This window comes from Schistocerca serialis, chromosome 12 (assembly GCF_023864345.2).
Source record: "Schistocerca serialis cubense isolate TAMUIC-IGC-003099 chromosome 12, iqSchSeri2.2, whole genome shotgun sequence".
Taxonomy (NCBI): Eukaryota; Metazoa; Arthropoda; class Insecta; order Orthoptera; family Acrididae; genus Schistocerca; species Schistocerca serialis.
The window spans coordinates 65,820,636-65,846,622 of record NC_064649.1 but is presented as its reverse complement, the minus strand read 5'-3'; the positions used below and the strand labels follow the sequence as shown (position 1 = coordinate 65,846,622).

Sequence of the window (25,987 nt, the reverse complement as noted above, 5' to 3'; positions counted from 1 at the left end):
ACACACAGTCGAAGACTCAAACTAATTATCAGTTGACACGATGCATCCTATCAACCGATTCCTTCATTTAGTGAAAGGCATCACAAATCTCTTTCTTTCCCGGCTCGATTCAGTACTCCCTCATAAGTTATCCAATATGTCCACGTAATCTTCAGCATTTTTCTAGAGGGTCGTATTTAAAAATTTTGTGTTATTGTCCAAATTTCACTTACTTGTAGGGCTGCACTCAAGATCACTTAATAAATAGGAGTGTTAGCTAAATACATGAGTAGATTTTGATTTTCTTGTAGCACTTAAATGGACAGTTTCCGAATATCTATATATTCCCACGAAAAACTTTATTCACTATGTCCCCTTATAGCTGTATGGGTATTATTTATTACACATTATATTGATTTATCCTCCTCCTACTGCTGTCCCATTCCTACACGTCACTTTGTTGGTAAATCTGCATATACATCGCATATGTAAGATCCCTGAATATGCGAGGTGTGGCTATAAAATAACGGGACTGATGCTGTCAGAGTGTAAGTACGCATGCGCCAAAGATAAACGGCCAGTAGTTTCGAAGCATTAAGCCTTCTCAGTCAAATGCGGCATCTTTGGTGTCTGCAGACAAGTCAGTGTGGCCGTGGCCTTCGTTTGCGATGAGTTGTTATTTTGTTTTGTCGGAAGAATGGTAAGTGTAATAATAACGCAACGAAGTGTCGTGAAGTTTCACACGAAAATTGGAAAAACTGTTTCCGAATTCTGTTACAAAAACGGGTGTATGGCGAAGGCGTACGTATACGAATTTCTGAGCGGCCAGTGCGTTTCCAAGATGGCCGAGTAGACGCTGAAGATGACCCACGCTTGGGACGCATATCACCATCATAAACGGATGAAAATGTCGAAAAAGTAGATAATCTGATTCGATATGATCGACGGTTGAGCATTCGACTGTTGAAACTGTAAGAACTGACAAAGAACGTGAAAGCAAATTTTGCATAGCCACTTTAGCATCAGAAAAGTGTGTGCGAAACTGGTGCCGAAAATTTTCACTATCCAACAAAAACAAGTTCGTTGAAACGTTTGTACTGATACTTTGAATACCACTGAAAATGATCCTGATTTCTTGGGAAGAATGGTAAGATGCGACGAATCTTGATTTTTCACTTGCGATCCAGAAACTAAGCGCCAATCTATGCACTGGAAGGGTCGGAAGGCGAAAAATGGTCGAATGAGCAAATCAAGATTCAAAGCGATTATTCATGGAACTGTGTATCTTCACTGGGTTCGTTAAGTTCACACCATTAATCAACATTACCATTTTGAGATTCTTGCTCAACTCCGAGAGAAAACAAGAAAAAACTATCCACCTCTTAACAGACAAGGCGATATGAGCCGGTGCGTTGCCCTGATGCAGAACTCATTACTCGTTCTTCCACAATTCTGGTAGTTTTTTTCTTATTGTCTCTCGGAGTTCAGCAAGAAACTCGGTGTAGTAATGTTGATTAATGGTGTGACCTTCACGAAGAAACAAAGTTCCTTGAAAACCGAAAAAAGAGAAAAGGTACAGAATCGCAGTGTAGGACAACCCACCCTATTAGCCTGTGTATTCCCCAGGGTCACACCTGCATTACAAAGAACAAGATTTCAGTCCGTTGAAGCAGTGAGCAGCTAACAGAAGACGACTTCAAGACTGTTTCCGTCAATGGAAAATTCGCAAGGAGAGTCGTAGGGATAGAGGAGGGGAGCATATTGAGGGCTACAGTAATTAGATATGTATGTTTTTGAAATATAATGTTTTACAATAGAGGCCCGTTATTTTATAGCCACACAGTAACCGACATTCGCACAGTAAATGGTAATTAATGAAAGGCCACTCCAGTTGCCGATGTATTCCTTATTTAAACGAGCAACCGGTTTCGGTCTTCACACCCAGCCCATTTCACGTGAATCTAAAAAGTATACTGTGGTGAAACAATGTAAAAAAAAAACTTTAAAAATCAGAGTGATTTTGAAATTAGAGCGATGACGAAGCCGATATGCACTTCTTACTGTATATCCTCCACAACGCCCTCTATGTTACATGCCGCTGCAGACAATGTTTTGGATGTGATGAACTGAATCAAATCATTATTTCGTCCATAAGGGACGGCGTTATGAGGGATGCGACTGTTAGTACATACAAATAAAACAGTTTGTGTGTGTCATTTGTTTATTTTGGCACTACACCTTTCGATGGTTGACGTTTTTTAAAACACAAGCAAAACACATTTATGTACATAACCATTTAAACAATATTTAATTAATATTTTTGTATCTAATGACGCAGTACATTCATATTTTTTTAAAAAAGTTTGTATAAATAACTAATGTAATAATTGAGTTGTGCACATGTCAATATTCTGGTACAGTCCGTTCATATTTTTAGAAACAAAAAACGTGTTTATATAGAAACCATTCAATACTTTATCTCTGTGTCCATTGTAAAGAAATATGTCTGCAACATGTACAATATCTTTTAAGTAAATGTCATCTGCAGCGGAGAGAACACACATATAGAAACAGTATGCAGATCTTTTACAGCACTATCGCCCCTGTAAGTACAATTAATTTTTTTAACTTCTTAAGTGCCCTTTCTAAATAAACAAATTTTTATTATTAACAAAAGAAGCAAAATAACCTACACTGTCCTTGGTCTATGACTGTGAAAAGACGTCTGTACTCTTCAGAAACACCAGCCATTTAAGTAAACAATTATCTAGCGGAAGAAGGTGTGATCCATAAAAACGAATAATGGCATAATAAACGAATGGCTGACGCAGAAACTGTTTTATTTGGACTGAATCAAACCACAGCAGTTGATTAGTGATCTCCACTTACGGCGAATAACTTTCATGACTGAACTTTACTGTAAGCAACTACCAAGCGACTTTTCCGCGTTATGAAAAATTTAACATTCGCGAGCTCTGAAAGACCACTGCTAGGAAGAGACATTTCTGTAATTCTACTTTTAAATCAATTAGAGAGTTTGAAGGACATGGTCGTAGCGACTGAAATTATTAATTCAAGAATGTAATCTCGTTGTTACAAAAAAGTACTGAGAGATCATTATTAGGCATCAGAGTCTCCTGGCCTAGTATAAACTTGTGCGACAGAAATTCTGTGATGGAGAAGTTGTAGTTTTCAGGCGGAAAACGCGAGGCTCCTGTTGCGCCGTGTCGTACGGGGATACTGGTTTTTTCTCAATATTTATCAGGTGTCACTTAACAGCGAAATGTGTTCCAACTGTAGAGTGGGGAAGAAAGGTAACGTCGTAGCAGGATAGAAGTCTGCAAACATCGATAGGCTGGAGTAATTGAACAGAAAAATTCTGTAAGTAAAACTACATATAACAATCCCGCGACGACGGACGGTAAGTCAGGATCATACTTGGTAAAACCTTTATAAAGACAAGATTGCATAAATATTTCTTTATTTGCAAGAACCGGTTTGACAGACTTTGCTGTCGTCTTCAGGTCTTCAGAGATATTTGTTATAGAACGTGTTCATTTTGAGTTGGAACCACACGTCTAGTTGTCATGTTAGTGGATAAAATGTAGCACCTTATACAAAGGTTTGTCGTAAATAAAACCTTTGAAATCGACAGGCACCTTGTGCACAGGGCCACGTCCATATATGTAGCTCTTGCAGATGATTATTACGACATAAAAGTCACAGCACACAATAAAATGTACAGTAGCGCATTTGCTTACGTTAGCTAGACACGGTTTCATCCACCTAGGACGTCTTATATTGTACATTTTATATGTTTTATTTGTGACAAACCTTTGTATAAGGTACTGCATAAATCTACGAGTCATTTCCAAGGCACCATCGCAGCATTCGTCTTAAGTGATTTAATACGAGAAAAGCAAAACTGGATGGCTGCTGTCTACACGAATACGAATGCAATACATTTGTTAGCAGTGCGTCACCCCCATTGGTACCGTTTTTCCATCTTGGGGATACATCCTGTAGGAGCACAACAAAATGTTATGTGCGCCTTTCTTCCCGATGTTGTGGATAATCAGTGTATTAACAACTCCACTCGTGACGAAAATAATTTTACTCATAAATGTAAATGTCGTGCGACTAGGGCCTCCCGTCGGGTAGACCGTTCGCCGGGTCCAAGTGTTTCGATTTGACGCAACTTCGCCGACTTACGCGTCGATGGGGATTAAATGATGGTTAGGACAACACAACACCCAGTCCCTGAGATGAGAAAATCTCCGACCCAGCCGGGAATAGAACCCGGGCCCCCTTAGGATTGACATTCTATCTCGCTGACCACTCCGCTACCGGTAGCGGACATGACAAGCGAATAACAAATATCGAAAAAAAGGAAAGATCAAATGTTTTGTGGAAGTATTTGTCAATAAGGAAGGTATAAAATAGCTTACAGAAACATGTGACGTGCCTTTGAAAGATCTACGAAATCATGTACAGCAGCTGAGGCACGTCAAATATTTCTGTAATCTATTTTAATTATACCTATAAGAAAAATCATTTCACTGAACTTTTGACTGCCCGTTTTCAATTTTTTGAATTTTCATATCTGGCCAGAAAACAGGCAGTAAAATAACTGAAATATCGATCGGTATTTGATTACCATTAAAATTAATGAGGTTCAGAGAAAGCAATGTAATTTCAATTTATGCTGTAATTTGATATTTATATTTTTCAATGCGAAAGAAAGAATTAAACAACTGCTTCACCAATGAGACTCTTTAGCTCCAAAATTAGCAAAACCCTGAAGAAACAGACTTTGTGACACTTTATTCAGGAGAATTACTTAAATTTTCCCCTCAAATCTTTTAAGTTTTTCTCAATTAACTTGATTGATTTCAAGCTTTTTTTTTTTTCAAAACTGGACCTCATGCTGGTGAGCTTGATACTACGTATGCCCAAATCCCGCTCATTGTTTGGATATAAAAATACCGACAAAAACACATTGCCTAATTTGTAGAGACTCCTGTCTTAGGACCACTCGAACGTTTGACCAAAAAGATAAATGTTTTGTGAAAGACGAACAGTCTCGCAACGAAGACTGTTTGTACTTTCACACTGTTAACACTGGCTGCTGTACCATACCGCCATAGATTCGAAAAAGATCCAGAAATATTTATTTACCGGATATTAGCAACCACTATTATTTAGAAGAAACAGTATGTATTAACCATGAACTGTTATAATTTGTACCTCTTAATTACTATAAAGTCAAGCTCTGACTACCTAAGTGGTTGACAGAACAGGAAGAAAAATATTTCTTACTTAATAGCCTTATTTTGCATTTTTGTTGGCTTGGTTTTCTGTACTGTAGCTAATGCACCTTTGAGTGCGACAGATTTCGAGGAAACGCAGCTACAGCTTTTGTGGGTCTCTGGGGTGCGTTAGCTGGTAACTCCCGTGCTTCGTGAACTTTCAACGCCCCCGCAGCAGGGCGGAGGGCGTAAGTGGCTGCCTATAATCTCTGGTTTCCGTAGCCGCAACGGCCACCCGAGAGCGCGAGGGAGGACGGTTGGATTTAAAAAATGGACGCGCGCCGACAGAGGACCCCCTACCGGAGGGAAATTGAAACTCATAACGGTTTTAGAGCACGTCGTTGTGGCTATTGCCACTAGATGGGTCTGTTAGTGGTTGCGGCAACCCCCCGCTTGGGGCGCCACGAGTTATGGAATGGCCCTGTCGTGGTGGGGATGGCGAGGGTTGTTAGAGGGGGGGAGGAGAGGGGCGCGCGCCGCAATGGCCGAACTCGTCGCTGCAATCTTGCTTCAGTCAGCGGGTCTGTCCCGGTTTATCTTCCGCACGCTTCATCAGATAAATCCGTCGCTCCTTTTTTTCCCGTTTCCTTTTTATTCTTGCCTCGCTGTACCCTTTCCCCCCCGTGGCAAAATGTGTCAAAGCTTTATCCACTAATGGAGTACATACGTCAGCGCCATAACGGACTACTGCAGCGGTGTGTGTTAATAGTTTTATCTTACCTTCGACAATACGCGGGGGAGTGACTCTCTTCCCGTTGTCTTTAAAATGGACTTCCGCAGTAATTCTCGTCCGAACTGCAGCAGTTACTCAGTGAAACAAAGAGCACTGACAAACTACTAGAAACTTCGTCACGAAAGTAATTAATATTATATCACTTTCGTATTAGTATTGTAATTAACTACAGCAGTTTAAAACGTTGAGAGGGATCTTTGTAGTTATTAGTGCACTGGTCCCATTGAGATGCCAAAACATGTATTCCGCCATATTTACCAGTCTAATAATCGGTTTACAGGCAGGAACGTGCAAAACAAAATGAATAAGTCGAAAACAGGTAGGAAGTGTGATAAAAATTTTGTAACTTAACACTTCATAAATTTCCCCTCTAAGGACCAAACAATTTACATTTTATTGTGTACTACACCGTAGACATTACAACTAAAATTTTGTCTCCAGTAAGATGTTTATAGGAATTGCAAAAAATGTGTTGTACAGTACACCGAAAACTTTTATTTGCGTCTATAACGGGAATAGAGAGTATTTTTTTTTATTTGGAGTGATAAAACAGGTGCGTTGAAACAGATAAGTCAATGGCTTTGTGATCTGATCACTGCACGCTTAAGAATACGACGACATACTTGATCTGTCTCATTGGGGGTTTGTTTTCCTGTCTATGTGTAAAGAACGTAATTTAGTCATTTATTGGTATCAGAGGAAATGGATAGACCGCCTTCTCTATGGCCCTCTGAAGAACGAGAAATTTTTACATCCCTATCCTTCGTACAAATGCGTTTGAATAGATAGCCGCCTTATGCAGCCACAAATTTTCAGTCACTAAGGGTAGCATTCTCTTAGAAGATGGGATAAAACGACATATATTGTAGCGAAGGAAAGAAGCAATCGTATCAGAGGAGTATTGCAGCTATCCGTTTTATCTGGCCATTACAACGCCGATAGATTTACACATCATTTTTAAGTGCGAACGACCTAGTATTTCAAAGCTGTAAATTTTTATGTTTTTTTTAAAGAGGATGAAAATAAACACGGAGTTGGAAGATATGTAGGGGTAAGGAGAATATAGCAAAGAGTAGAAGAAAACTATGACACAGACAGAAACGGTAAATTTTGCATAATATGACAGGAAATGGTTCTCGAAATTTTTGTATCAGTTGGAAACGTTGGTTGCCATTCATTCTATTGACTCCAGAAAGTGAGCATAAATTGTGAGTGATTAAACGATAAAGTTACGATAAGGCGAAAGAAATACGGTACGTAGGCTTCGCGTCACGCAACTGTTGTATGATGGATACACTTCAACTCGCCTCTAAACTCATCATTTTAAAATATACCTACTTCGGTTATGTGTTAGCTATTTTTACAAGTTACGAAGACGTTATATTTCTTTCAAGGGGACAGGATATTCCAGTGCAGTTTTCTCTTATTCCATTTGGTTCTTGTGGAGATACCAGTATAAAAACACTTATGACATTCTATATGTTAAAAATACCGATTATACAAGAAAGAAGACTAAGTGAAGCAAACTGTGTTGAAAGAAGTGGGAGTTAAGGGGAATTTCTGAACAAGTTTGCTTTCTACCTATAAAAGACATGTAAGACTGTACCACAACGCATGACACAAACTTCTTTTTTTCTTCTTAAGAACTTAAGCCGTTCTGCAGGTTTCGACAAGTTGTTCTCTTAGCTTACTTCCTTCACAGTTCCTTGTAGAGTCTAAATGAAAATGGAAATGCTCAGCAGAACGTTATTTAGGGATGACTCGGGAGTAAACCATTTAGCTCTGGAAAAAGAGGAAATAATCTGTGAACTGATTACTCTGCTTTTTTAGACAATCTTGCCATTTTAGCTGAATCTATAGGAGATACAACATTGCAGATAAACCTCCTACACGGGACGGCTTCAAATGCAGGCCTATGTATATCTTTCGAAATAACAAGAACAAAACAAGAAAAATTACAGACGCGAATGAGGCACCGAAATACATGGAAACTGATTATAGAAGAATAAAAAAGGCTATAAAATTTAAATATCGAGATATAAACGAAGGCTATGGACAAAGGAGCTAACTGAGAAAGGGCAGGGGAAATGGAAATGCTATTTAAATTAAAGAATTTGTGTGAGAAGGAAACTTTATCAATAAATCTCAAACTCCAGGACTACAACACTGTCATTAGACCTTTGTTAAATATATAGCTTAAGAGTTACATGAAATGGAAAAGAAGGAAAGGGAAATAGTCTGCAATATCTTGGGACCAAAATATGAGAATGGGAAATAGAAAACAAGAAGTAATAATGACTATTCGACACAATGAGGAAGAGTACAGATGTATTGTAAAAAGACTAAATGGGAAAAGAATGAAAAAAAAATTTTTTGCAGAAACGCAAAAACAGTGATGACTTGGATCAAATAAGTTACAAATTTCCTAAGGGAAATGGATGAACGTAGGAAGAAATAGGAAAAAGATAAAAGTACTGAGTAAAGTACTTACAAAGTTTCGAGAGGTTTCGGAAGAAATTAGGCGCAATATTGACAGAAGAATGAAAAATAACAGGAATGAAAGAAAGGAGAGAAGAAATGAGACGCAATTTATTTATTGTGTTCCTCAGTAGGTCAACCCAATACAAAAATCTGAATGAGCTTGTTATGAGATGTGGCACTCTTTTTTTAATTCCAAGAGAAAAATATGAGCGCTGATAAACAGAAACATATCAGACATCATTTGTCGATGTACACGCGTAAGTTATCTTTAAATTTACGAAAAATTTATAGAAGTAACAAAAGCCCCGCAGTTTATTGTATTTATTTGGCCTCTAGCTGGTGAGAGATTTACTCACTTGTGTTCTTACTGAATATGGTTACAGATTACAAATTTATTTGATATTACCAGTGGTAGTTGATGATTCTTGGAAAACAGAAACACTCAAGTGTGGGGAGAACTTAAAAAAAAAAAAATCAACCACTTTATTTTCGTAGCGTTGCTACAACGCAACACTGCTGAAAAATCACTTCATTTGTTTCTCTTCCCATTTTTAGCTCTTTCCTTCTAGTGTCTTGTTATCCTATTTGATTATGAGTTCATTGTTAATAAACTCTGTTAATTTCTGATTTTAATAAACAGTTATTGCATGTCGTAAACAAAGTCTGTGCATGTTTAATTCCTGCACAGTATGTTGTTGTGGTCTTCAGTCCTGAGACTGGTTTGATGCAGCTCTCCACGCTACTCTATCCTGTGCAAGCTTCTTCATCTCCCAGTACCTACTGCAACCTACATCCTTCTGAATCTGCTTAGTGTATTGATCTCTTGGTCTCCCCCCACGATTTTTACCCTCCACGCTGCCCTCCAATGCTAAATTTGTGATCCCTTGATGCCTCAAAACATGTCCTACCAACCGATCCCTTCTTCTAGTCAAGTTGTGCCACAAACTTCTCTTCTCCCCAATCCTATTCAGTACCTCCTCATTAGTTACGTGATCTACCCACCTTATCTTCAGCATTCTTCTGTAGCACCACATTTCGAAAGCTTCTATTCTCTTCTTGTCCAAACTGGTTATCGTCCATGTTTCACTTCCATACATGGCTACACTCCATACAAATACTTTCAGAAACGACTTCCTGACACTTAAATCTATACTCGACGTTAACAAATTTCTCTTCTTCAGAAACGATTTCCTTGCCATTGCCAGCCTACATTTTATATCCTCTCTACTTCGACCATCATCAGTTATTTTACTCCCTAAATAGCAAAACTCCTTTACTACTTTAAGTGTCTCATTTCCTAATCTAATCCCCTCAGCATCACCCGATTTAATTTGACTACATTCCATTATCCTCGTTTTGTTTTTGTTGATGTTCATCTTATATCCTCCTTTCAAGACACTGTCCATTCCGTTCAACTGCTCTTCCAAGTCCTTTGCTGTCTCTGAGAGAATTACAATGTCATCAGCGAACCTCAAAGTTTTTACTTCTTCTCCATGAATTTTAATACCTACTCCGAATTTTTCTGCACAGTATACTAGTATTTATTCTTTCCACTATGGCATCAACATAAATGTTAAACAGTTGACTTATTTTTGTAACCTGAAATACTAATACGTAGGTGTAGGAATTACACCTCTGAGCTGTATCATTTTATTTGCAGTCGGTTACATTACACTACTCTCAGGCCACTCAATGGTACCACACGACTTTGTGCAGACCTGGTAATCGCCTCTGTACGTACATAAAGATGATCTATCCAAAGATGAAAGTACAGACATTGTAATACTGACGTTTAGTTATAATTTCAACCACTGACAAGAATAGGCGATATATCATCTTCTGTACATTATGTAATTTAAAAAAATATATTTAAAGATTAAGTTGTGTTGAGTAACATGTATGCTATTCATTATCATCGTAATATTTTTGCTATCTGCCTTGTCCTTCTAAACTTTTTGTATCGTCCTTGACAACTGTGTAGCCTGAACATACGCGAGTTGTTTTATGGTGATGGCGCATACGACTATCTTCTGGAATCCGGAAATTCTCCGGCTGCATGTTTTTGTCTGGTTGTGAAGGGTAATCTCAGAACTGTTGTAGACGTTCTGATACTGTTTTCACTAATAAACAGACGGAGTCGCGAGGAAGCTTTGTATGTATAATTTATTAGCGTTATAACAGGCAAGTCATACCGGCCTAGTACTAACTGTGCGCAGCGGATCGCTTATTCTGTATACCGTATTTTACGGGCTAGGACGCTACGGACTGTAGGACGCACATAAATTTTTAAGCATTTTTTAAAAATAACCTTTTTACCGTTTTTATTATTGGACTGCAAAGCCAGATTAAAAAATTCTTACTTTATAGAACCGAACTGACCCTTAAAATACCTGAAAATCGTCATCATCTAGTTTTGTCCATTTTGCATTCAGTCCTTTATTTGATATTTAGTCTTCGTCATTTTCTCCGTTCTTCTTTAGTAGAATCGCTTATTCTGTTGCAAGAGGACCGAAATGCCTCTCATCTGCTCTGTTTCCACGTTCTTGTGCAAATGCTATTACTTTAAATTTACAGCCCCAATACTTTTTACTTTTTTTTTAATTACGAAACTAGCTAATAACAAAAATATTGTACTGTTATCGATTACACAAATCACTTTCAATTCAAGTTCAGTGGCACCGTAGACTGCAATGACGCATCATAGGCTAGACAGTGTTGTGGATTTGTGATGGCGGGGCGGAAGGGAGATAGTGTTAGCAAGCTTGTGAATCCGCGCTACTGATGATCGTCGCTTCGGTGCATTGTTGCTGCAATTTGAATCCATTGTTACCAGAGTTAAGTTTCCCGCAACGTCGAATATACGGCCATTTTTAACACTGGCGTAAAATTTCAATCAAAGACTGGACATTTTTACATTTATTTCGAGTACAAGACGCACCTGAATTCGGGAGGCAGTTTTCTAATGAAAACAGTGCTTCTTATAGTTCGTAAAATACAGTATCCACAATTTCTCGGATTACAGTTAAGTATGTGCTGCAGCTCGCACAGGTACGCATTTCTGGTGTGTTCAAATCGGACTGAAGTTCCCTACTCAAGAAATGAAGACCTAATGATGAAACTCTTAAGTTCGAAATTTACTCTGACTTACAAGGAGACGGCACGACCGTGGGGTCGGGGATTTGTCCGCAATTTTGTATGGTGAAAGAGGACCTCTAACACTTCACGTGATTAAAATATTAGGACGCACTAGTCAGAAAATCCCGAGAAAAATCGATTCAAAGTTTCTTAGGTGCCGTATGAGTATAAAATGTTAGTCCATTGCTGAGCCGCCGTTTGCCCTACATGGTTAGCCTTCGGAGCTTTATGCCAGAGGTCTCGGGTTCGATTCCTTCTGCCGCACATTTTTATTTCTTCTGTTGCTTGCAAAATTGCAGCGCATTGTTACAGGAGAATCGTGAAATTAATTACCGGGAAGATTGTATAAAAATTCATTCCATAATTCACCCTCAATTATCGTCACCAATATTCTGAGATATGATTCAATATTCCTGGTTTGCCTCAAAAGTATCAGAAACTCAAAACATTTACGTAAATGTTAATGGGGCATGTTTTTGTACAGATTTGTTGCAAACGCCCTGTGATTGTAAAAAATCCGCTTTCATATGTTGCGTAAGATGTCGCGAAAACTATTGCTTTGTTTGCTTTTACGATAATTACCACTGCGGTTCTTGTTTATAATTATTATATGTATAAAAATTGAACGTTTCCCAATCGACTTTGCTATTCTGATTAAAAACCCAATGTTTCTCCTCACATACTTTACAATGAAAAATGGAAAACCCACCGCGATTAATTGTGTTGTTGGAGAAAAAGAAAATAATTTTTATTCAATAATGTAAGTAATTTGTTAAAGATAATGTAGGTTTGGGAAACTTTCTGAATAATTGGTGAAATAACAAAAGGAAATGAAACAGAAGAAAAAAAGCGCCGGAGGATGAATCGAACCCGACACCTCTGGCGTAAGAGTCCGAGCCCTAAACATCTAGGCCAGACGGCGCCTCGACAATGTACTAACATTTCATACTTATACGGCACCTAAGAAACTTTGGATAGATTTTTCCCGGGATTTTCCGGGTAGTGCGTCTTAATATTTTAACCACATGAGGGTCCTCCTTCAGCACACAAAATTTCGGACAAATCCCCGACCCCACCGTCGTGCCGTCTCCTTGTTAGTAACCACGCTATAGAAGGACAGCGTACCCATACTAAGTTTTTCATTCATGCGATTTGTCAATACGTCTCTTCCTTTCTTGTTTACATGTTATCACTCCAGATGTGCATAAGAAAGTTTACGGCGCGCCCGTCGTGTAGCGAGCAGCATCTTTGATTGCGCATCCCTCTCTGCGCGCAGTTGCAGACGCCACGGCCGCTGCCGTATTGATCACGGCGCGTCACGTGACTCACCTCCCTCCCTCCCTCCCTCCCACCCTCTTTCCACCCCTCTCCGCTATCTCTCCACCCCCGTGTCCCCCCCTCTCGCGCTGTCCGTGTTCGCCACTGTCCGGGGAATATTAAAGGTCTGGAGCGGCCCGCGGGCATTAACAGTTCATATTTCTGAGAGCAGAAACAAGAGACAACTAACTCGCGCCCGCGGCAAAAAGACGAGCGGCCGCACGGCCCGCAAAAACGTTTCGTTAGCGGCCGGACCGGGCCGCACACAGCCGCTTAAACGCTGGCTGCCGATACGGGCTAATGTTAAAGCACGGCGCGGTCGGCGCAGATACCAATCTGCCAACGCCTCTCTGTCCGTCTGCCCGGCCGTAATTACTTTCTAGCCCGCATCTCGTGGTCGTGCGGTAGCGTTCTCGCTTCCCACGTCCGGGTTCCCGGGTTCGATTCCCGGCGGGGTCAGGGATTTTCTCTGCCTCGTGATGACTGGGTGTTGTGTGCTGTCCTTAGGTTAGTTAGGTTTAAGTAGTTCTAAGTTCTAGGGGACTGATGACCATAGATGTTAAGTCCCATAGTGCTCAGAGCCATTTGAACCATTTGAATTACTTTCTGCGCTCCTTCCCCTACAGTTTACAAGCAGCTGTACCTCGACCCTGGGGATTATCTATTGACAGGTTTCCGCCGCTTTACTTTGTAGAAGTTTCGCATCAGTTGTTTTTTTACAGAGCGCTCTGTCAACCCGAGGGAGATGGGGCCGTACCATGCCGATTCCTTCCTGGGAAGTCAACCATAGATCAAATATTCACCTTAAGACAAATCCTGGAAAAAACAAATGAATACGGAGTTGGCACACATCACCTCTTTATAGATTTCACAGCAGCTTATGATAGCGTAAATAGAGAGCAGTTATATCAAGCTCTAGATGAACTGGGAATCTCTAGAAAGTTGGTAAGGCTGGTGAGAATGACAATGAGCGAAACACAAGGTAGTGTAGGAATAGGAGGAATGATGTCCAACACATTCAGTATTAAAAATGGGGTGCGACAAGGGATGCATTGGCATGCCTTCTCTTTATCGCCGCCCTGGAGAAGGTGATGAGAAATGCAAACCTTCTGAATAGAGGAACGATCTTCTATATGAGGTGCATTCAAGTTCTAAGGCCTCCGATTTTTTTTCTCCGGTCTGGAAAGAGATAGAAACATGCGCAGTGTTTTAAAATGAGGCCGCGTTCATTGTCAATACGTCCCAGAGATGGCAGCATCGTACGGCGGATGGAATTTTACCGCCAGCGGCGAGAATGAGAACTGTTTTAAATACTTAAAATGGCGACGTTTTCCTTACTTGAACAGCGTGCAATCATTCGTTTTCTGAATTTGAGTGGTGTGAAACCAATTGAAATTCATCGACAGTTGAAGGAGACATGTGGTGATGGAGTTAACATCGTGTGACAACAAACCGAAACAACCTCGGGCTCGCACAAGCCGGTCTGACGACGTGATCGAGAAAGAGGAGAGAATTGTTTTGGGGGATCGCCGAATGACGGTTGAACAGATCGCCTCCAGAGTTGGCATTTCTGTGGGTTCTGTGCACACAATCCTGCATGACGACCTGAAAATGCGAAAAGTGTCATCCAGGTGGGTGCCACGAATGCTGACGGACGACCACACGGCTGCCCGTGTGGCATGTTGCCAAGCAATGTTGACGCGCAACGACAGCATGAACTGGACTTTCTTTTCGTCGGTTGTGACAATGGCTGAGACGTGGATGCCATTTTTCAATCCAGAAACAAAGCGCTAGTCAGCTCAATGGAAGCACACAGATTCACCGCCACCAAAAAAATTTCGGGTAACTGCCAGTGCTGAAAAAATGATGGTGTCCATATTCTGGGACAGCGAGGGCGTAATCCTTACCCATTGCGTTCCAAAGGGCACTACAGTAACAGGTGCATCCTACGAAAATGTTTTGAAGAACAAATTCCTTCCTGCACTGCAACAAAAACGTCCAGGAAGGGCTGTGCGTGTGCTGTTTCACCAAGACAACGCATCCGCACATCGAGCTAACGTTACGCAACAGTTTCTTCGTGATAACAACTTTGAAGTGATTCCTCATGCTCCCTACTCACCTGACCTGGCTCCTAGTGACTTTTGGCTTTTTCCAACAATGAAAGACACTCTCGGTGACCGCACATTCACCAGCCGTGCTGCTATTGCCTCAGCGATTTTCCAGTGGTCAAAACAGACTCCTAAAGAAGCCTTCGCCGCTGCCATGGAATCATGGCGTCAGCGTTGTGAAAAATGTGTACGTCTGCAGGGCGATTACGTCGAGAAGTAACGCCAGTTTCATCGATTTCGGGTGAGTAGTTAATTAGAAAAAAAATCAGAGGCCTTAGAACTTGAATGCACCTCGTAAATCGGTGCAGATACTGGCCTACGCAGATGACATAGATATAATAGCAAGAACCCAAAAAGCAATGGAAGAGACATTTATAGCTATTGAACAGGCCAGTAGGAACATGGGGTTAATTATTAATGAACAAAAAACAAAATATATGGCAGCTGGAGAAGCACACATGCCAAATGTAATAACAAAGGGCAATTACACATTTGAGAGAGTTGAACATTTCAAGTATCTGGGCTCGACAGTTACACATCTAAATGATACCTCCTTTGAAATTAAGCAGAGATTAAGACTGGTCAACAGAGCCCATTATGCCCTAACAAGACTTCTATCCTCAAGGCTCCTGAATCGTAGCACTAAATTAACTATGCATAAATCACTTACACGACCAGTGCTTATATGTGCCTCTGAAGCTTGGACATTAACAACTAAAGATATTGAAACACTGAATGCATTTGAAAGAAAGGTACTTAGACGAATTGCCGGCCCAATCTGTGAAAGAGGAAGATGGAGGAGGAGATACAACAATGAGTTGTCTATCATATACAAAGACCAACCCATAAGAAGGATAGTGAAATCATGCAAACAGAGGTGTGCGGGACATGTGGCTCGCATGAATGATACAGAAGTACCAAACAGAATAGTACAAGGAAAGCCAGGAGGGCAGAGAGGACGTGGTCTACCAAGAGCCAGATGGGAAGATGGAGTAATCGAAGATCTTAGGAAGACGGACTATAGAAACTGGAGAGTATTGGCAAAGGACCGAGAGAGATGGAAGGAAATTGTGGGAGAGGCCAAGGCTCATCATGAGCTGTAGAGCCAAGAAAGAACGTTTCCGCCGCTGCACCGTACCAATACTGCACTGCCCTCCAATTATCGTCGATAGCGATGAAACGCGTCAGACGTCTCAACACGATACCCTGTCAAAGCTATAGTACTTCCGAATTGATAGAAGAAAACGTACACCACCCGAAGAGGCCCTGAAGGCCCGACGGTACCGACCGGCCGCCGTGTCATCCTCAGGCCTCACGCGTCACCGGGAGTGGATACAAAGGAGCACGTGGTCAGCACACTGCTGTCCCAGCTGTCGTCAGTTTTGGTGACCAGTGTCGCTATTTCTCAGTAAAGTAGCTCCTCAGTCGGCCTCAAGGGCTAAGTGCACCCCACTTGCCAAGAGCACTCGGCAGACCCTGACGGTAACCAAATGTGTGTGAAATCTTATGGGACTTATTTGCTAAGGTTATCAGTCCCTAAGCTTACTCACTACTTAACCCAAAGTATCCTAAGGACAAACACATACACTCATGCCCGAGGGAGGACTCGAACCTCCGCCGGGACCAGCCGCACAGTCCATGACTGCAGTGCCCAAGACCGCTCGGCTAATCCCGCGCGGCGGACGGTAGTAACCCATCCAAGTGCTAGCCAAGCCAGACAGCGCTGAACTATGATCTGGCGGGAACCGGTGTTACCACTCTGGCAAGGTCTTGGGGGCCGAATGGTTGCAGCCATGTGATAAGTACGTCCGAGGTTACAGAAGATGAATGCGCGAAAACTACAAGACGTGCTGGTAAATTGTGTCCGCATCTCGTGGTCGTGCGTAGCGTTCCCGCTTCGATTCCCGGGTTCGATTCCCGGCGGGGTCAGGGATTTTCTCTGTCTCGTGATGACTGGGTGTTGTGTGTTGTCTTTAGGTTAGTTAGGTTTAAGTAGTTCTAAGTTCTAGGGGACAGATGACCTCAGATGTTAAGCCCCATAGTGCTCAGCGCCATTTCGACCTTTTGAACCAGAATTGCCGCTGCGAATGTATGCAGTCTACAAAAAACCACCATAGGACGTTAGGTGGAAGTCACACACTATGCCCGAGTTAAACTAAATAACGACCCTGCCGTGAAAAAAGTAAATCAACAACGAACCTGATATGGCGAACCGCGAGAAAACGCAGTAACATTCTAGTCCAACAGTTACCGAACACTGATACAGCGCGCCTATCTGACTCATATGGATACGGCAAGAGGAATCAGCAGTAACTCCCCCGGACTGTGGAGGGTATAGACGAAAAGTAAGTGGTGCAGTGTGTAGAATTGCAGGTGAGCTCCGTAAGTGGAAGAATGCTGTCTGAAAACGTGTTCGATGCCACACTTCACTCTTCAGGTGGGAAATATACAAGGTTTGTCCCATGCAAACAAAATGGTTGTATCCTTCTTTAATAAATTTACACCAGTGTTAGATTCGGGGTGCACTCAGCCTTTGTGAGGCAAACTGAGGAGAGCGGGTCAAAGGCCGGGAGAGCGGTGTGCTGCCCACATGCCCCTCCATATTCAGTGACGACCCTGGGCTGAGAGGATGACACGGCGGCCGGTCGGTACCGTTGCGTCTTTCAAGGCTTGTTCGGTGGAGTGTAGTTTAGTTTAGTTTTACAAATTATTTATACCTATAGGTACCCTACATACATTTATACAGGGTGTTACAAAAGGGTACGGCCAAACTTTCAGGAAACATTCCTCACACACAAAGAAAGAAAATATATTATGTGGCCATGTGTCCGGAAACGCTTACTTATCATGTTAGAGCTCATTTTATTACTTCTCTTCAAATCATGGAATGGAAACACACAGCAACAGAACGTACCAGCGTGACTTCAAACACTTTGTTACAGGAAATGTTCAAAATGTCCTCCGTTAGTGAGGATACATGCATCCACCCTCCGTCGCATGGAATCCCTGATGCGCTGATGCAGCACTGGAGAATGGCGTATTGTGTCACAGCCGTCCACAATACGAGCAATACATTTGGTACCGGGATGGCGTAGACAAGAGCTTTCAAATGCCCCCATAAATGAAAGCCAAGAGGGTTGAGGTCAGGAGAGCTTGGAGGCCATCGAATTGGCCCGCCTCTACCAATCCATCGGTCACCGAATCTGTTGTTGAGAAGTGTACGAACACTTCAACAGAAATGTGCAGGAGCTCCATCGTGCATGAACCACATGTTGAGTCGTACTTGTAAAGGCACATGTTCTAGCAGCACAGGTAGAGTATCCCGTATGAAATCATGATAACGTGCTCCATTGAGCGTAGGTGGAAGAACATGGGGCCCAATCAAGACATCACCAACAATGCCTGCCCAAACATTCACAGAAAATCTGTGTTGATGACGTGATTGTACAATTGCGTGCGGATTCTCGTCAGCCCACACATGCTGATTGTGAAAATTTACAATTTGATCACGTTGGAATAAAGCCTCATCCGTAAAGAGAACATGTGCACTGAAATGAGGATTGACACATTGTTGGATAAACCATTCGCAGAAGTGTACCCGTGGAGGTCAATCAGCTGCTGATAGAGCCTGCACACGCTGTACATGGTACGGAAACAACTGGTTCTCCCGTAGCACTCTCCATACAGTGACGTGGTCAACGTTACCTTGTACAGCAGCAACTTCTCCGACGCTGACATTAGGGTTATCGTCAACTGCACGAAGATTTGCCTCGTCCATTGCAGGTGTCCTCGTCGTTCTAGGTCTTCCCCAGTCGCGAGCCATAGGCTGGAATGTTCCGTGCTCCTAGGACGCCGATCAATTGCTTCTAACGTCTTCCTGTCGGGTCACCTTCGTTCTGGAAATCTGTCTCGATACAAACGTATCGCGCCACGGCTATTGCCCCGTGCTAATCCGTACATCAAATGGGCATCTGCCAACTCCGCATTTGTAAACATTGCACTGACTGCAAAACCACGTTCGTGATGAACACTAACCTGTTGATGCTACGTACTGATGTGCTTAATGCTAGTACTGTAGAGCAATGAGTTGCATGTCAACACAAGCACCGAAGTCAACATACCTTCCTTCAATTGGGTCAACTGGCGGTGAATCGAGGAAGTACAGTACATACTGACGAAACTAAAATGAACTCTAACATGGAAATTAAGCGTTTCCGGACACATGTCCACAAAACATCTTTTCTTTGTGTGTGAGGAATGTTTCCTGAAAGTTTGGCCGTACCTTCTTGTAACACCCTGTATACAAAAATGTATTCTACACACACACACACACACACACACACACACACACACACACACACACACACACAATACATACACTGAAGCGCCAGAGAAACTGGTATAGGCATACGTATTCAAATACAGGGATTTGTAAGCAGGCAGAACATGGAACTGTGGTCGGCAACAAATATATGGGTCAACAAGTGTCTGGCGCAGTTGTCAGATCGATTACTGCTGCTCCAATGGCATGTTATCAATATTTAAGTGAATCTGAACGTGGTGTTACAGTCGGCGCACTAGCGTTGGGAAGCGACATCTCATTTCGTAAAGTCGATTGTGGTGTACAGAACAGTGAAGAACGGCAACCCAAATTAAGCGCGCTTAAGAAAATGGACGAGACACATCAACAGGTTTTTAATGTAAATCACAACAAAGGAAATCTCTTGAACTCTTCTTTTGTTGTGTTACATTCGTGTCTGTTTTACGGTACAACATACCGTTTTCAATTTTCCGGAATGACTATCACAGTACCTGCTCACTGCAAGGAAGTTTCATTATTGCATTAAGGATAGAAAGATCCGGGAAACCGTTCTCCGCAGGGGAGTTTGTAATAGACTGTTTCATTGATGCTGCAGAACTTTCGTGCCGCAAGAACGTTAGTAGGTTTGAAGAAATCGGCCTTTCCCATCAAACAGTGACACGACGTAAAGTGTTCAGACGGGCAGTAAATAAACAAGGCTGAGAACTTTAGTGCTTGCCCTGTTGCGTCGATTGAAGCAACAGATGTTACAGATACAGCACACGTAGGGGTCGATAGTGCCCACCGTGTAACGGACGGCGTTTTGGACTTAGTGCCTTTGAAAGGGTCTGTGACAAGTGCAAGCCTACTCCAAGTCGTCGAGCAAGCGATTGATGGTGTCTGTGTGGACTGGAACCGGTTAATCTAAGCAACCACGGATTGAGCACCGGTAATGCGATGCCATCAGAGAGGACTCGCAGCACAGATGCACAGAAAGCTAGGCCAAAGAGTACGAACGTTGTATAGAATTCGCTGCACTCTACATCGAGAGGCGCTTTGTGGAAAATTAGTCGTCCGTCAGAAAACGTCATGCAAATTGTTGTCTGTATTGTGAACTATACGAAAATACATGGACGTAGGGATCGCCAGTTTTGGCAGTTCTTGGACGAATTAGGAGTACCGTGACTTACCATACTACGCGGAAAGACGCTGGCTCAGTCGAGGTAAAACGCTGAAAAGATTTTTTTTCTATTTACATTTGGCCGTGGTACATATCTTACAAAATAAGGGGAAGAGTGAACTGAAATTAGAAGACCCTTGCTACATGTCAGACATTGCATTTTTCGTGGACATCGCGTTACACATGAACACCCTGAACGTCAGTTTGCAAGGTGAAAGTAATTTTATTTCTGACATGGTGGAAAAAGTAAATGTTTTGAAAGGAAGCTTGCTCTCTGGGAGAGTCAACTATCGTCTGAAGACCCTGTTTATTTCCCTATCCTTGGTTTGTCCACGGAAGTGCTAGATTTCAAGGAAGAAAGCAGAAATTAGAGTTTTAAAAATAACTTTAAATCGTTTCTGTTTGGCAACTGAGATATGTACTGGGCGTGCAGTGAAACTTACTTTTTACCGGTCCTCGTCTGAACCCTTGAGTAGGAGTTCCATTTGTGCAGACTCACCTGAAGCAAAGGAAAAGGTACATGGTATTACAGTTTGATCGACAACAGAAGTAATCAATACAGGAGGGAGGGTGAATGCGAGTCAATGAATAACATGAGTATTCCACTGAAGAAATTAGGGTAAATTACAACACATGCCAGTACACGGTACACACCAACTTCTACTAAGTAAAGCAGTTATCAAGTCCAAGGTGGTTGTGAGCCCTAACTAGACATGATTCTCCCCAGTTTGAGCCCCCGGTACCGACCGAGGTTTTTCAAACGGGTTTCCCTTGGTTATCAGCCGAATCCTAGGACACCTCCCCTCCCAAATATTCCAGATTTGGATTAGACGAATGAAATCGTTTAGGTACATAAAAAGATGATATTTTTGGAACTAATTAACAGCATAGTTCAACAATGGTTCAAATGGCTCTGAGCACTATGGGACTTAACATCTGAGGTCATCAGTCCCCTAGAACTTCTAACTACTTAAACCTAAGTAACCTAAGGACATCAGACACATCCATGCCCGAGGCAGGATTCGAACCTGCGACCGTAGCGGTCACGCGGTCCCTGACTGAAGCGCCTAGAACCGCTTGGCCACTCCGGCCGGCAATTAACGGCATGCAATACTACAATTATAGTTACCAGAAACTGACGTTGTTCGTGTGTTTTACAGGTGTCCTATGTTGTGTAAATGTACTGATTTCTTAGGTACTGCGTGAATGCAATTTTTCCTTTCAAATAAAGGTACGCCGGCCTGTGGGGCCGAGCTGTTGTAGGCACTTCAGTCTGGAACAGCGCGACCGCTACGGGCGCAGGTTCGAATCCTGCCTCGGGCATGGATGTGTGTTATGTCCTTAGGTTAGTTAGGTTTAAGTAGTTCTAAGTTCTAGGGGACTGATGACCATTGATGTTAAGTCCCATAGTGTTCAGAGCCATTTTTTTTAAAATGAAGGCACTTAATGTTCGCGCAAACTAAGCTGACATTCGACGCGATGGCTGATGGGAGCAACCGTAAGATTTTTCGCATTTATGGTAGCTCCTGTCAGCCACTGCACTGAGTGTCAACTAAGATTGTTCAGACAGTAATAGCAGTATGTTAGCAAGGAAGTAAAATTATATAAAGAAAAAAAATCACCAATATATTTGTAAGAGAGAATGAAGTGTACGATAAGAGGAAGTATTTCCATGACACAGGTAATTACGTGATATTTCTTCGTTAGCTCACTGCGACCACACGTACTGGAAAGGAAAGTGGTGCACAGATTGACAATCGTCTTTAAATATTCAGAAATGTAAAACTGTGCACTTCACAAACGAAGAAACATGGGATAGTATTACTATAATATCACTAAGTCACTGGTGGAATGGGCCAACTCAAATACCGGGCTGCAACGCTATGTTCAAAAAAATGGTTCAAATGGCTCTGAGCACTATGCGACTTAACTTCTGAGGTCATCAGTCGCCTAGAACTTAGAACTAAGTAAACCTAACTAACCTAAGGACATCACACACATCCATGCCCGAGGCAGGATTCGAACCTGCGACCGTAGCTGTCCCGCGGTTCCGGACTGAGCGCCTAGAACCGCTAGACCACCGCGGCCGGCGCAACGCTATGTAGGGATATTAAATGGAAGGATGAGAGAGGCTCGGTCTGGCTAAAGCAGGTTTATTGCTAGAATACTGGGGAAGTGTAAGCAGTCTACAAAGGAGATTGCTTAGAAATGACTCGTGCGACCGAACCTAGAATATTGCTCAAGTGTGTGGGATCCGTACCAGATAGGACCGGGATGTTCAACGTACACAGAGAAGGGCAGCACGAATGGTCACAGGTTTGTTTAATTCATGAGAGAGGGTCACAGAGATACTGAAGGAACTGAACTGGCAGACCCGTGAAAGTCTATGAACAAAGTTTCAAGAACCGTCTGTCAGCGATGACTCTAGGAATATGCTAAAATCCCTTACGTATCTCACACATAGGGATCGTGAGGATAAGATTACCATAATTACTGTACGGACAGAGGCATTCAAACAATCATTAAATACGTGAATGTACCGGGAAGAAACCATAATAACTCGTACAATGGGTCGTATCCTCTGCCACGCACCTCACAGTTATTTGCAGAATATAGATGTCGATTTACATGTATAAACGTGAGATTGCGTCTTGGAATTCCTTGGAACATTCGCTCTACTGATCATCACGCAATTATCACGGAATTATCTTACATCTAACACGAATTACCTACCAGTGTCTGTGATACTTTACCATCATTTAAAATTTCATTTTTAATTGTAACATAAAGATTGTTACATTTCAATTTGTAGTTCATCTTGTTCATATGATGTTTTTAATTGCATGAAATGTTTTCATGTTAGAGGGTGAAAGAAAATTGTAAGTGTAAATTTATCACGAATATACCTCCCTTTACCATATGCAAAGGAGGGCGATGTGAACACGTAGAGATTTGCTTAATTGGCGAGAGAAAGTAACACAAATGTGGAGAAATCTTGAAGTTGCGCTTACTGAAAGAATGACACCGTATATTTGTTCAGAATCCTCCGTATAAAATTTCAAGATACCTTATTATGCGCAGAAGCTACATATTTTCTTCGCCACGATACGTGTCAATACCTTGAATAAAATAACTTTGTGACTGATTCAATGCAGTAGCAGGTATAAGCGCTGTCAATATGCAAAGTTACAAAACAGGGAAGACCGCGAAAATGCGGCGCTCGAGGAAGACCTGCGATTGGCTGGCGTCTGAGCCCCCACCACACGCCACTGCTGAACCATAAATCACGAAGTTATTTTAATCGAATTATAGTTAGAAGAGACCCCATATTCCAAACCAGAAAAATATCGGCTCTCACAGATGTACATGGGCTGGCACAACTCCCACGATTCATACGTGAATGGAAATGGATGAAACGTAGATATTCAGGTTGTTTAAAAGACTGTCACATATTCCTAACGCTCATAATTAAATAGGGTGATTCAGTTGCCCCTACCGATTTCGTTTTATGTAACCCGCTATGTTAGATCTGGCCTTCAAACACCACACGACAGATTTTCATATTCTCTCGCTCGCTACGCGCAAACTATTAATGTGATTGAGCCACTACGCCACCAGCGTAGTCTGCCGTTTCATTAACATTATTAATTTAAACGCACCCCCGAGGGTAACGAAGCACAACACGACTTTCGTAAGCATTACGCTAAAGCTGACTCCTCTGTCAATTCGACCCAAACTTAGCCCTTAGAAGCAAGCACAGCAGTTCCGTAGTCAGAAGGCAGGAAGAATACCGTAATTTATTATTTTACGCTGTTAAATTTCACAAAAATGTTAGGTGAATTTTAAAATTTGTAAGAGCTCGTCTATGCTGCTGGCGCAATAGGGCTAGCAAGTGGAGACCAAAAAAGGCCGAATATTTTTGTACACTGGTAGGTGGGAGTGTCACGAACAACGTACTAGAAATCCTGATGGTGGGGGCTTAGTGTTGGAGAGTGGGTGCGTTTGAAGGTAACTTTTGTATGTTTCTTCTTGAGTAACTCGAATCTACTGCCTCTAGCGGAAACGTATTCCAGCACAAAATTTAACATTAGATCTATATAAATAAAAATCAGTTGCCGTGTATATGGAAGATCATCACCTGAGAACGGCTCGACCGATATCGCTAATTTTTGTTGTTGTTCGGTTTGTAACTGTATGGACAAGATCTGTATGAAAGATAATTTTTGGAAAATCCACGCGAAAGTGTCAAATTTTTATGATATTTTTGTATGAAAAACTCAGTGAAAAAAATTTGGCCTTCAGTTTGACGGTTCTGCTGTCACATGTTTTCATAAAAAAAATACATTGGATATTGATATTTTGTGGAAAAGAGTACAACTGAAAACGATATTTCATCGTGTTATCGGTGGTAATAAAATCTTTGGTGTGTTGCAAAGATTGAATTGACGTCAGTTCGTGGTAATTTGGTGTGTTGCAAACATTTAGTTGATTTCAGTTTGTGGTTTATTTCTTTTAATAATATCGGTAGGCGGAGGCCATGCGCAGGCCAAATACATGATAGTAGAGTCAATGAGACTGACGAAGAGCGTAGACAAAGTTTGGAGGCAAGTGGAACTAGAATTTCTCAAGCGCGATCCATTATGACTCCCGAACAATGAAATCTGATTTATTCCCTTTCAGTAAATTCGTGATGTCACTGAAATCGTTTTGTTTGAATTCACACATATTCAGGAAAAGATTCGGTTGGATGAATCCATTCTCAGCCAAACATCTCACTGACTGACTGATATTTACCAATTTATTTTTATTCTATATGCCCCATCAAGATTCCGATTGCAATAACAAAACATAAGGTCAGAGAAAGGAGAGACGAGGACATGGACAGAGAAGGGCGAGAAAATAGATGTAAAGAAGGTGAAGGAGGATATGAACAGAGAGATCAGGGACAAGGGGAAGGGATAAGAGATGTACAGGGAGTGGGCGTACGTGATGGACAAAATTGGTGGAAGGGGGAGGAGATGGAAAAAGAGAGGGAGAAGAGGAGAAAGATAGAGGGGGGGGGGGGAGCGAGGAGGAGATAGTGACTTAAATCCAATTCCCATAGATATTTAGCAACTGCAAGTATTGCCAGGTTTGCTAGTTTCCTGTAAAAAGATCCTGTTCAGCATATCTGTTTCACTAATAGTTTCCGCGTAGCGAGAGAGAGAATATGAAAATCTAACTTGTGGATTCTGAAGGCCAGGTATAACATTGCGGGTTGCATAAAAACGACGTTTGTAGGGGCAGCTATTTCAACCTGTATGTCCGGAAGTCAACACGTATTCAGATACGCGTCGTTTTATTTCTGACGCGTAAGGTGTAATATTCGATGGCGTAGGCGGTCTTACTGTTGCGGTTAACTGCGCACATCTAAATAGATGCATAAATTTAGACAATATAGTCCGT

General features: G+C 41.9%; 1 protein-coding gene across 1 annotated transcript in view; it reads right to left on the bottom strand.

Annotated features, from left to right (window-relative positions):
- Nucleotides 1-20,903: 20,903 nt before the first annotated feature.
- LOC126428066 (homeotic protein ultrabithorax-like) overlaps nt 20,904-25,987 on the bottom strand; it is a 1,222,647-nt gene continuing 1,217,563 nt past the window's right edge. Inside the window, exon 4 of the mRNA XM_050089947.1 lies at nt 20,904-21,041. The gene's annotated coding sequence lies outside the window, so the exon portion shown is untranslated. The remainder of the gene's footprint in view (nt 21,042-25,987) is intronic.